The sequence below is a fragment of the Oncorhynchus keta genome, chromosome 6 (genome assembly GCF_023373465.1).
Source record: "Oncorhynchus keta strain PuntledgeMale-10-30-2019 chromosome 6, Oket_V2, whole genome shotgun sequence".
Classification (NCBI taxonomy): Eukaryota; Metazoa; Chordata; class Actinopteri; order Salmoniformes; family Salmonidae; genus Oncorhynchus; species Oncorhynchus keta.
Window position 1 is genome coordinate 18,555,669 of NC_068426.1, and position 11,452 is coordinate 18,567,120.

The following is an 11,452-nucleotide window of genomic DNA, read 5'->3' on the forward strand; positions in this document are numbered from 1 at the left end:
TGTGTAGGCCTCTGAGAATATTCCATGAGTAATTACTTAGTTAAAATGTCATTTCTATACACTTGAAGAGTGAATAAGTGAATCTGGGTTCAATTTCGAGTATATTAGTTTACCTATCTAGTTCATTAGCCAAATACTTGTATTGTAACTTGACAGAGCACTATTGTGTTGATACTGTATATCTACAGTATATGCATCCAGTGTGTATTTAAAGTAATTCAGTCATTATTATTCTACAAACTGTTGAAACCCATCAGCTGTTTCTGAAATGTACTGTACCTGGCATTGAATTTGGTTCAGCAGTCTGATTGTGCTGACGTTCACCCAAGATGTGCTATTTCTCTCATACTATTTAGCAAACATTCTTTGTTTGAAGATCACTACCAGAGCAAATCAAAGAGAGTGTCATTGGAAGGAAAGAGATGCAGGCTTCCAAAAATAAAAGTTTCCCCTCCTACTAGGACATTGATTTGAAAGGCTTAATCAGTAGAATTTATGTGTTTGGTCTTGCTTCTCACCATAATCTAAGGACAGCTGAAAAGCTATCTAGGACCGTACATATCATTGGCTTCCAATAGGTATAGTGAACAAAAATATACATTTGACATGTAAATAGTTGGTCCCATGTTTCATGAGTGGAAATAAAAGATCCCAAAAACGTTCCATACTCACAAAAAGCTTATTTCGCTCCAATTTTGTGCACAAATTTGTTTATATCCCTGTTAGTGAGTATTTCTCCTTTGCTAAAATAATCCATCCAACTAACAGGTGTGGCATATGTAGAAGTTGATTTAACAGCATGATCATTACACAGGTGCACATTGTGCTGGGGACAAGAAAAGGCCACTCTAAAATATGCCGTTTTTTCACACAACACAATGCCACAGATGTCTCATGTTTTGAGGGAGCGTGCAATTGGCATGCTGACTGCAGGAACGTCCACCAGAGCTGTTGCCAGAGCATTGAATGTTAATTTCTCTACCATAAGCCGCCTCCAACGTTGTTATAGAGAATTTGGCAGTACGTTCAACCGGACTCACAACCGCAGACCACATGTAACCACGGCAGCCTAGGACCTCCACATCCGGCTTTTTCACCTGCGGGATCGTCTGTGATCAGCCACCCAGACAGCTGATGAAACTGTGGGTATGCACATCCAAATAATTTCTGCACAAACCATCAGAAACATCTCAGTGAAGCTCATCTGCTTGCTCATCATCTTCACCAAGGTCTTGACCTGACTGCAGTTCGGCGTCAGTAGGCAAATGCTCACCTTCGATTGCCACTGGCACACTGGAGAAGTGTGCTCTTCATGGATGAATCCTGGTTTCAACTGTACTGGGCAAAGTGTGGCGAGTGGTTTGCTGATGTCAACCTTGTGAACGGAGTGCCCCATGGTAGAGGTTGGGTTATGGTATGGGCAGACATAAGCTACAGACAGCAAATACAGTTGCATTTTATCGATGGCAATTTGAATGCACCATTACGATACCATTACGAGATCCTGAGGCCCATTTTCATGCCATTCATCCGCCGCCAACATCCACCAATGGGCTAGAGCATAAATCATTGTTTTCCATAGCTATGTTTGCATCCAATTGGTGACAGAATTTCAGGTGAATATTTTCACGTGCATTTTCCCACTATTGATGTGTTTCTTGTTGCAGATAAATATCAGTGTGTGGTGACTTTTTCACTTAAAAATAAATTGCTCTTCCACAGCATGTATCCATTACTATATTAATAACATTGTGTTTTTGTAAAAACATACATTTATCCAAACCACAAGCTAGATTGAGCACCTTTTCATTTCACAGGTAGAATTGGGAAGTTCTGACTTCCTGTGTATTCAGCTGCCCATAGTGAACCATAAAGTCCAGCATTCATAGCGAATGCAGATACCGCCCCGCTAGGTACTGTGTCTTGGAAAACTATTCACTCCCCTTAGTGCTTTTCCTATTTTGTTGCATTACAACCTGTAATTTAAATGTATTTATTTATTTGGATTTCATGTAATGGACTTACACAAGATAGTCCAAATTGGTGAAGTGAAATGGAAAAAAATTGTGGACAATACAAATTTAAATGGAAAAGTGGTGACTGCATATGTATTCACCCCCTTTGCTATGTATCCCTAAATAAGATCTGGTGCAACCAAGTGCCTTCAAAATAAAGTCCACCTGTGTGCAATCTAAGTGTCACTTGATCTGTCACATGATCTCAGTGTATATACCTGTTCTGAAAGGCCCCAGAGTCTGCAACACCACTAAGCAAGCGGCACCATGAAGAGCTCCATGAAGTGGCACCATGAGCTCTCCAAACAGGCCAGGGACAAAGTTGTGGAGAATTACAGATCAGGAATAGGTTATAAGAAAATATCCGAAACTTTGATCAACCCACGGAACACCATTAAATCCATTATTAAAAAATGGAAAGAATGTGGCACCACAACAGACTTGCTAAGTGAGGGCCGCACACCAAAACCCACAGACCAGGCAAGGAGGGCATTAATCAGAGAGGCAACAAAGAGACCAAAGACAACTCTGAAGCATTTGCAAAGCTTCACAGCGAAGATTGGAGTATCTGTCCATAGGACCACTTTAAGCGTAACACTCCTGGGCTGGGCTTAACGGAAGAGCGTCCAGAAAAAATCAATTTCTTAAATAAAAAAGTAAGCAAACGCGTTTGGTGTTCGCCAAAAGACATGTGGGAGACTCCCCAAATATATGGAAGGAGGTACTCTGGTCAGATGAGACTAAAATTGAACTTTTTGGCCATCAAGGAAAACGCTATGTCTGGTACAAACCTAACACCTCTCATCACACCGAGAACAGCATCCCCACAGTGAAGCATGGTGGTGGCAGCAACATGCTGTGGGGATGTTTTTCATCGGCAGGGACTGGCAAACTGGTCAGATTTGAAGGAATGATGGATGGCGCTAAATACAGGGAATTTCTTGAGGGGAAACTGTTTCAGTCTCCAGAGATTTGAGACTGGGATGAAGGTTAACCTTCCAGCAGGACAATGACCCGAAGCATACTGATAAAGCAACTCTCGAGTGGTTTAAGGGGAAACATTTAAATGTCTTGGAATGGCCTAGTCAAAGCCCAGACCTCAATCCAATTGAGAATCTGTTGTATCACTTAACAATTGCCGTACACCATCAGAACCCATCCAACTTGAAGGAGCTGGAGCAGTTTTTCCTTGAAGAATGGGCTAAAATCCCAGTGGCTAGATGTGTCAAGCTTTTAGAGACATACCCCAAGAGACTTGTTGCTGTAATTGCTGCAATAGGTGGCTCTACAATAAAAAATATGTGGTTTCACAATAAAAAATATTTTGCATCTTCAAAGTGGTAGGCATGTTGTGTAAATAAAATGATACAAGCCCCCCCCCAAAATCTATTTTAATTATAGGATGTAAGGCAACAAAATAGGATAAATGCCAAGGGGGTGAATACTTTCACAAGGCACTGTATTTTGCATAACTCATCTCATATGTTTATACTGTACTATGCCACTCTGACATTGTTCGTCCACATATTCTTAATTCCATTCCTTTACTTAGATGTGTGTGTACTGTGTGTATTGGGGTGAAATTGTTAGATATTATTTGTTAGATATTACTGTACTGTTGGAGCTAGAAACACAAGCATTTTGCTACTCCCGCAATAACATGTGCTAAACACATGTATGTCACCAATACAATTTGATTTGATTTAACTTCGAACAACCAACACACAGTAATCTCAGAACTTCTTTCACTAACATTTGTCATCATGCCAGTGTGGTGTTCTTAGTCTGGCTGTGTGAATTACAAACAAGTGCCAAAATGTGTTATTTTTCACCTTTCCACCTACCAGAGAGTTGCTTGGGGATTTCAAAAATGATGCTTACGTTGAGTAATGATTATCAGAGGGATTTTTTCAGGATGAACAGATGGGGAATCCATTTTGACAACAGCTGAGAAGTGATGTGATACCATGTTTTTTCCCCCTTCACAACAATTAAGATTCCTGATTAGACATAACGTAACGTTAGCTCGCATTCTAGCCTAGCTGGACTAGGTAAGTTAGCTAGCTTAAAGTCTTGTATTGAACTCTGAAAGCTAAAAGATATAGATAGCTATCTTTTGGACACACACTGCCAGTTAGTCACTGCTAGACTGGTACAGTACCTTCAGCAAAATAAACATGTTTGTTAGTTACCTAACATAAGCTAGCTAACGTTAGCAAATAAGATTAACTCAATCTGGTAGCCATCTATTCCACCGTTGTCTGGAAAACACTCTGCTACTAAAAACAGGATTGTTGATATAGCTAACTCACCCTGTGTTTACGTGTTGGTAGCAATGAGGAATGTGTATAAGTAGTCTCTGGTTGGTTAGTTGGTTCTCAGCTGGCTAGCAATTTTGCAGCCAATTTAGAGACGCTAGATGACAGCAAGCTGATTATTGAAATGGCCATGTTAGGTGTGCAAGCCAGTCTAATAGAGATCAATACAATTAGTGGGATGGAAAAAATGGTGTATTGCTGTGTGTTTTGTTGTACAGAATCTGATTCCACCAGTATGTGCTTCCAACCCCTAGCTCTGCACAAGGTGAAGGTAAGTTGTAAAAAAAAAAAAAGACAAGCTGACAGCTAAGATAGCTCAATTTACATTAAGCATGACGTAAGCATGGGGTTACAGGTGGTTAGATGTAGCCTGATGATAAAAGAGTAGCCTCCAGACCAGGTAATACATTTTAGTCTACGGCTTTTCTATTTTTAGCTTCTCTGTGTAAAACGCAGGTTATCTGCAGTCCCTCTACAGTGCCCTGCTGGAAAATACCCCAAAGCAGCAACATTTTGGGTACACTGGCATTCTATTTTAGCACTTGACTATGCAGACTCTCATTGACGCACACGAGCAGTTTAGATGAAATGATTCAATAACATGTATGTGTACATTTATTTTGCAACACTCGCACATGTAAAGAGAGCGGTGCGGTCAGTATGTAAAACTTTTCACACCTTCTGCAGCATCCTAGCCCATTCACTTTGTTAACTGATCTTTCCTCTCAAAAGCAGCTCCCAATGTCCCTCTTTGTCCATAAACAATACACTGGTTTGTCTATAAACACTTAGGTCCCAATTGGTTGACACCTTTACCAAAGGCGTGTTTCCCTATGTCCCTTTCACATAAAGTGTAAAATGGTAACAGCACAACCATGTCTTTCCAGGAGTACCAGCAAATGTTCTGCAAGAGGTCCAAACAGTTGGTGGTTAACTTCTCTAGGGCTGGAGGCAGCATTTGGAATTTTGGATGAAAAGCATGCCCAAATTAAACTGCCTTCTACTCAGGGCCAGAAGATAGGATATGCATATAATTAGGAGATTTGGTTAGAAAACAATCTACATTTTTGATTTGGCAGGCGAAAACCTGAGAAAAATCCATTCAGGAAGTAGGATTTTTTTTGTGGTTGTTGTTTAATAGTCAATGCCATTATAGCATCCATTGACTTAGGACTCAAATTGCAGTTCCTATGCCTTCCACTAGATGTCAACAGTCTTCAAAATGGTTTCAGGCTTGTATTCTGAAAAATGAGGGAGTAAGAGCAGTCTGAATGAGTGGACCCTGCCGTGTCACAGGGCTTTTTCATGCGCACGACCGAGAGAGTGCCTTTCTTGTTTACCTTTTATATTGACAACATTATTGTCCGGTTGAAACATTATCAATTATTTAGGCTAAAAACAACATGAGGATTGAATATAAACATCATTTGACATGTTTCTATGAACTTTACGGATACAATTTGGATTTGTTTGATTGCCTGTTGTGACTGCTTTTGAGCCTGTGGATTACTGAAGAAAACACGCAAACAAAACTGAGGTTTTCGGATATAAAGAGAGACTTCATCGAACAAAAGGAGCATTTATTGAATAAATGAATGTCTTCTGAGTGCAAACATATGAAGATCATCAAAGGTAAGTGATTAATCTTGTCACGACTCCCACCAAAGGTGGCTCCCCTGCCTGTTCGGGCGGCGCTCGGCAGTCGTCGTCGCCAGTCTACTAGCTGCCACCGATCCCCATTTCCTTTTCTGTTTTCTGAACCTGTCTCTTGTTTTAGTTTTGATTCAGGACCAGTTAAGCCTGTTAGGCCCGCCGGTTTCTGTGCGGCCTTGTTTTCTGTTAGTCAAGGTTTTTGCGTGTAGTGTTAATGTCTGTTTGTGCCCTGTGTTGGGTTGGACAATTTTTGATATTCGCCTGTTGTTTTGGGCGTTAGTGTTGGATGCCACAATAAAGTCTGGTTTCCCCCTTTATCCTCTGCTCTCTGCGCTTGACTCCGCACCCACCACTCCAGGCTCTCTATTTCTGACTTGTGTAACTCTTCTACTTGGCTGGTTACTGTTTGTAATGATTTGTCTGCTGGGCTATGTTCTCAAATAATCGTAAGGTATGCTTTTGCCGTAAAGCATTTTTGATATCTGACACAATGGTTGAATTCACAAGAAGTTAATTTTTAAACTTATGGAAAATACTTGTATATTTTCTTAATTTGTATAATGAGTTTTCTTCCCCCCCCCCTTTTTTCTCCCCAATTTCGTGGTATCCAATTGTTTAGTAGCTACTATCTTGTCTCATCGCTACAACTCCCGTACAGGCTCGGGAGAGACGAAGGTTGAAAGTCATGCATCCTCCGATACACAACCCAACCAAGCCGCACTGCTTCTTAAACTCTTAGACTATCGATACCGACAGAATAAGAACAAGTCTTTGATACTAATTACTAGTCTGCAGCTAGGAATTCGGTATCATTGAACGCGAAGAACGACAACCGCCGAAACATCCATTCTATAATGAATTTCACTTTGAACTATCCTCTCTAACCAAGACAGAGAGAGAGAGGGAGAGAGACGGACAATTCTACAAAAGACACACTGAGCGTAAATATATATATATGGATTGCAATTGTTCCTGAATGAGTGAGCGTTCATGTGTAAAGGATTAGCATTTCAATTGTTATAATTATCACTGTAGTGACTTCTTAGTCGACCCCCACTTCCCCTTTTGTCTAACAAGCCACCATGCCAGTTTAGCCCACTAGGACACATTATCCTATAATTTAATATAACCACATTGACCTTGTTTGTTTGTTTGTTTATGCATTTCTGTGAATTACTTAGTTAGTAATAAATCAATTATTTAAAACAATTGGTGTATGGATGACTCATAGTGAAGACTGGGTTCGTTGCGATAACAAACAATTTACGACGTTTGGAATGAGACTAACGTGAGGTAAAGTAAATAATTCATTAATTCGAAGACTAATTGATCAGATAAAATATCTGAAAAGTTATTTTAGGAAATTATAACTTTGTAATCTGAATATTTTTCCTTGGTGCCCCGACTTCCTTGTAATTACGGTTACATGATTAATCAGCCTAATCGCGTAATAACTAATTACAGAGAATCTTTGATAAAAAAACTATCATTAATGATAGTAAAGACACAACATTTATGGTGCCCCCTGTGAGGAATCTAATATGGAATTAGACTTTGCTGTGGAATTCTATATATCAATTGTGCGAACAGATGTGTACGAACAGACTGCTTTGTATACATTCAAATTGGTTGTATGTGTGTTCCCATTTGAAGAGGCTACAATGCCTATTCTTTAGCATAAGAGAGTCTATAGACTCTGATACAAAGGTTGCGAAGAAAAAGGTCAAACGCTTCATTAAAGCCAAGCCCACTCAAAATCGGAAAAGGCAATCTGCTGCCACCTTGAACAGAAATGGCACATCACGTCGTTGCGAACGACCACTCCACTTTGTGGGGAATATGTCCACTAACCACGAATCTAAACGGCCATACCTGGAAACAGTCCTGGAGGACTGCTTAACTTGTCATGCGCTAATTGATTCGGGTGCGACAATATCACTCATCTCTCAAACATTGTTTGATGATCTCAAAATGGCTTTGAAGCCAAGTTGGTTAAAAGTGGAACGATGCGACACTACACTTCGAGGGGTCACTCAGACTACCTCGTCTCTCATATTGAGAGTCATGCTGAAACTACACTTCAAGGACGTACCGCTTGTTCACCCTGTGTATGTTACCAGCCTCAAAACTGTAACCCTGCTACTTGGAGCAGACTTGATAGATCGGTTACTCCCATTGATGGATTGGAAAACCAACCAGGTATGTTCACAGACCGTGCCTCCTCCACTGACCACACTGTCCTCCCCTAACGCTAGCTGCAATGCAGTCATTCACGAGGGGTATCTGTCGAAAGCAGCCCTTGGGAAAAAGATGTTTAGAAACCTCTTGGGGCAGAATCCGATCCAAGGAGATATTACGATATCTCTACACATTCCATCAGGCAACTTGATTACCATTCTTTTCATGATTTTGAGCCAGCTGTCTCTGTAAATAAGCAACTTCCCTCCTCCTTGCAGTCATGCAATACGGTAGTTGAGATTGACTCCTCTTGCCCTTCGGACACTTCCGCAAGCACTGCGACAGTCTCAGCAAGAAAAACATTGATGCGCAGTATACTCTCTAGCATAAATCCTAATTGGATGTTCCATTGTGCATGTGCGTTTATGCTTACACAAGCGCGCATGTCAAGGGAAGAAAACCAAGTATCCTGGCAGATTACAACTTGTTCAGAATGAGTCTGATGTAGTCTGGTAATTTTCAGATCAATGCCTGGAGGTCCGTCAGAATTGGTGTCGAGGGAGTCTGTAGTAGTTTTTACTACAAGTCACTGTGTCTTCCACTATTGTAGTGGTGATAGGTATGAAGTCTATTTCATAGCTATGTTATCCACGGAGGAGCTAACCTCACAACGGAAGTACTCTAAGTATTAGACCAGTCGTACGTGGTGTGATCGTGGATAATGATTCGAATAATTTTCCTCCTGAATGGAGGATTCTATTTATTAGTGACGTGTGTTAAACATTGCAAGAATGCACTGGAGATTCCCTTCCACGTGTTGCATTCTGAGTGACTCCTATGTCGCTATTGTTAAGGGTAATTTGATTGGTTAGGTCTCTAACCTTCTTACTGATTGTAGCTAGACTGACTGTCGCTGGTATTGGTACTGGTGCTCAAAGGGACCAGTTACCCTACCAATTTATTCTGAAATATTATACTACCGGAACACATGATTGGAGCATTTTACGAGTTGTATTGTAGTTGAACCTACACAAGGCAAGGAATGATTACATTTACATTTACATTTAAGTCATTTAGCAGGCGCTCTTATCCAGAGCGACTTACAAATTGGTGCATTCACCTTATGACATCCAGTAGAATAGTCACTTTACAATAGTGCATCTAAATCTTAAAGGGGGGTGAGAAGGATTACTTATCCTATCCTAGGTATTCCTTAAAGAGGTGGGGTTTCAGGTGTCTCCGGAAGGTGGTGATTGACTCCGCTGTCCTGGCGTCGTGAGGGAGTTTGTTCCACCATTGGGGGGCCAGAGCAGCGAACAGTTTTGACTGGGCTGAGCGGGAACTGTACTTCCTCAGTGGTAGGGAGGCGAGCAGGCCAGAAGTGGATGAACGCAGTGCCCTTGTTTGGGTGTAGGGCCATTTGTTTTGGAGGTGGACAAGTCAACTGGACTTCCTTTCCTTTACGACCAGTGTGGTACACCTCAGTACTATCTTAGATGTGGTCTAAGATAATCCACATCTATGGGCCTGTCTGCACCTCACTGTTCTCATAGGGAGTTTACAACTAGATTTGATTTATGCTCTGGCGGCCTCGTACGGTGTTGTCCGTAGTCTCGACCCCCCCACCGGCCTCGATAAGGCTCATCATGGGTCTGGGCTACTATTCCCCCCCTTTGTGTCTCCGGACCCCCCCACCAGCGGGTGGTGTTGGTGTCCGAGGCGCAAATGTCGGACCCTATGTACGAGTTGTCAGCGGCCGCATTGTTATGAGAATGGCTGTAACCTTTCAACCAAATCTCCTGGTGTTTGTGCTTCAAAACGCTCAGTGGCTGTAGAGGCATGTCAGTCACTACCGCGTCCGCGTGTGGCAACCTCTTCAGTACCTGCGAACTGAGACGACGATATCGGTCTGTGATATCGCAAAGTGTTTCACCAGTGGGAGTCATCGGGTCAGTTGCTGGACTGACGCCATTAGTGTCATTGTAAGGGGTGACAGTCCCCAACAAAGCGGAAGGTGAATCATCGGAAGCAGAGTATATCAGTCTTCAGTTAATGACAGTAAAGACATGACAGATGCTTAATGTGAGTCTGGAAGGAGAGTTTACAGTCTAACCAGAACCTAGGTATTTGTAGTTATCCACATATTCTAAGTCAGAACCAACCAGGGTAGTGAAGCTAGACGGACAGGCAGGTGCCGGCAGCGATCGGTTGAAGAGCATGCATTTAGTTTTACTTGCATTTAAGAGCAGCTGGAGGCCACAAAAGGAGAGTTGTATGGCATTGAAGCTCCTCTGGAGGTTTGTTAACACAGTGTCCAAAGAAGGGCCAGAAAAATACAGAATTGTGTCATCTGCGTAGAGGTGGATCAGAGAATCACCAGCAGCAATGTACATGTATAGGACCTTGAGCGTGGCTGAGATGGATCCATGACCAGCTCGGAAACCAGATTGCATTGCAGAGAAGGTACGGTGGAATTCAAAATGGTCAGAGATCTGTTTGTTTACTTGGCTTTCAAGGACCTTGGAAAGGCAAGGTAGGATAGATGTAGGTCTGTAACAGTTTGGGTCGAGAGTGTCTCCCCCTTTGAAGAGACGGATGACTGTGGCAGCTTTCCAATCTTTGGGGATCTCAGACGATACCAAAGAGAGGTTAAACAAGCTAGTAATAGGGGTTGCAATGGCGACCGATAATTTTAGATAGAGAGGGTCCAGATTGTCTAGCCCACCTGATTTGTAGAGGTCCAGATTTTGCAGCTCTTTCAGAACATCAGCTATCTGGATTTGGGCAAGTTGCTGTGGGGAGTGCAGAGCTGTTGACCAGGGTAGGGGTAGCCAGGTGGAAAGCATGGCCAGCCGTAGAAAATGCTTTTTGGAATTCTCGATTATCGTAGATGTATCGGTGGTGACAGTGTTTCCTAGCCTCAGTGCAGTGGGAAGCCGGGAGGAGGTGCTCTTATTCTCCATGGACTTTACAGTGTCCCAGAACATTTTGGAGTTTGTGGATGAAAAAGCTAGCCTTTGTTTTTCTAACTGCCTGTGTATATTGGTTCCTAACTTCCCTGAACAGGCTGCTTTTTCCCCCTTTCGCTGCGGAATGACAAACAGGAGATTGTCTTTCATTATTTGGTCCGTTATGCATGACACGAATGCTCAGCGTTTTTTGTTTCCATGTCATGCCTAAGTTTGCTAATCTTGTCAACAAAACGTTATTGATGTGGTTTGCAATATCAAAGGGTTTTCTTATGAACAAGCCACCTGCCTTACTGAAGGATGGAGCTGAGTTGCCTAG